We start from the raw sequence: 2,499 nt of genomic DNA, 5'->3' as shown, positions 1-2,499 counted from the left end.
GTGTAAACAATTTATTCTTATAGCTGTATCTAAGATGTAAAGTTTATATAGTTTTTTTTTTTTTCCAAGTTACTTAGGACACTCTGATTCCAGCCACTCAGTGAAACTCTAGGTGATTAAACAGTGTTACTGATATCAACAGAAGCCAGACTCCATGGGAAGAGCTATTGGGATAGAAATTGCCTTACTTTTGAGCACTCATTTCAACAGACACTGCAGTGGGTTTCCATAACAGCCATTATCTTTGAAATTTGCCTTCTGTGTTGTTCATTGCAAATAGGAAACTATGTCCCTGATTCTATACCAAGTAGATTGCTCTTTGTATTTTAAGACACATACTAGTGGAAAGTGCTTTAATTCTTCCCATTAGCCAGTGACGCTGACTTTAAAGAGTGCTTTGACAGATCAGGGTGAATTGTTTTTGATGATTATGGGCGAGTGAGTTCTTACCAGCGACTGTCAGCCAGAGCTTTACCTAATTCAGGGGTTTGAGGGACTCCTCTGGGGTTCACTGTTTGGCACTCTGTGCTCCCACTGCAGGGGGCACGAGTTCCACCCCTTGTCAGGGCACTAAGATCCCCTGTGCTGTGAGGCACAGTCAAAAAAAGAGACTTTGACCCTACGTCATAAACGTAAGAGACTGGAAAAATTACAGAACTCTCATCTTTAGAAACACAAGTCTTTAACAGCAAATAAGGAAATCTGCAAGAGCAGACAAAACCCTTTTGTACTTGGTAAGGAAAATGTTTCTTCAAAAGAATTTTCTTAGGTAGACGTGATAAAGGGTCAGTTACTAGAATTTTTGCTGAAACACAACATTGATAAAATGCTGGGAATCTGGGGAATATAAATGAAGAAAGATTAGTAAAGCAGAGAGATTTAGTTCAGATTGTATTACTTAATGGCAGTAATCACTTTCCTTCTGACAGTTGTCTTGAAAGCTTTGTTCACAGGTAATGCAGAGACTGTTCTTTGTTTTTAACTGTGAGGGCCTCGGTGGTGTGTGGACAGCATGGACCCGTGGATGCCAGCGCCCCCTGCTGGGCAGCTTCGGGGCTTCCCGTCAGAAAGCCAGGCCGCCTGCCGGAGGGATGTGCACACCGCACCTGAACAGGTAACAGCGCCTCGCCTGCTGGGAATGGTGGGCGCCCAGACTCTTCCCTGGAGGGCTGCCCCACAGTTACTGAGGAATGATGACACTGAAAGGCCGAATTGCAGTGTGCCCCCGGCAGTTGGCTCTCTGTGGGTGCACGATGACAAAACCTCCTGAAGCGAACCTCTGGTCTGACCTCAGTAACGTCGGGGCACGGTTTCCAAAATGGGCCTTTCCAGCAAGCTCAGACATTTTTAACAAGAGATGATTGGTGAACCCTGGGGAACTTTGGGGCTTCAGCATGCAATAAGCACCATTCTTCATGTTTTATGATACACTTACTACACAAAAGACCGCTAGAATCATGAAAACAATAATAATAGTAATAGACCACATGGTAAAGAATTCACATGCCAATGCAGGAGACACAGGAGGCGTGGGTTCGATCCTTGCCTGGGTCGGGAAGATCCCCTGGAGGAAGAAATGGCAACCCACTCCAGTATTCTTGCCTGGACAATTCCATGGACAGAGGAGCCTGGTGGGCTGCAGCCCATGGGGTCACAGAGAGTCAGACCTCACTGAGCACACAGCACAAGACATCCAGGGAGCCAGGTTGCTTTCACTGGGACAAAATACCCCACATAACCAGATGCCCCCGGAAGACGGCTTAGTTTAGCTGCAGTCTGTTTTGGAGCACACTCGTATGATCAATGAGGTCAAGTCAGCACATATACGTGGCTAACTACAACCTGAGGTACTTACATGTTTTAGTCAAAAGCATTTCTTCAGGCTCGGTGTAAACTCTAATTTGCAGCTTACAGAGCACAGAACTTTGGCCTGAACCAGAGTTCATCTTATTTTTCTGCACGCTGTGCTTCTGTCACAAGAGCACCAATTAGAAAAGCCACCAATGCTTTTCCCAGTTAATTTTCATTTTTGAAGTTTTAAAACACTTAAAAGCATTTCATTTTCAAAAGTACTGGCACATCGATTACTAGTGACAGAAGTAAAACAATGTCATCATCAGCCATGCATCTAAAAGTGTGCCCTCATTCTAACAGGAAAGTATAAAACAAGTTGTAAATCAAAAAAGTATTTGCATTACATTAGTTTAAGATTAGTACAAAAAAAGTCAACCCATTCTTTTTGACGCTTTGGAGGCTTATTTATCAATGGATAAAAAGAAACCTGGGAAAACACTTATGTTTTCTGTTAGGCTGATTAGTTATTGAATCTCAGGATTTTGGAAGTCCTTTTCTTAAGGATTTTCCACATAAGCATTTGCACAAACTCATGTCCATTGAGTCCATTAAAATTTATGAAAGTTTGTCTATTCTCATACCATTTATTATGGTTATCATTTGTCTGAATGATACCATTTTCTTCGAGTTGCATAAACAATACTG

At 42.7% G+C, this 2,499-nt stretch overlaps 1 non-coding gene across 1 annotated transcript; it reads left to right on the top strand.

The window, feature by feature from the left end:
• The first annotated feature begins 1,182 nt into the window (after positions 1 to 1,182).
• LOC129623927 (small nucleolar RNA SNORD89) lies at positions 1,183 to 1,295 on the top strand. Its single transcript, XR_008700676.1, has one exon. It is a non-coding gene; the product is annotated as a small nucleolar RNA SNORD89 (small nucleolar RNA).
• Positions 1,296 to 2,499: the final 1,204 nt, after the last annotated feature.

This window comes from Bubalus kerabau, chromosome 11, assembly GCF_029407905.1.
Source record: "Bubalus kerabau isolate K-KA32 ecotype Philippines breed swamp buffalo chromosome 11, PCC_UOA_SB_1v2, whole genome shotgun sequence".
Classification (NCBI taxonomy): Eukaryota; Metazoa; Chordata; class Mammalia; order Artiodactyla; family Bovidae; genus Bubalus; species Bubalus kerabau.
The sequence above is the reverse complement of the archived record's forward strand: the minus strand, read 5'-3'. Positions and strand labels throughout refer to the sequence as shown.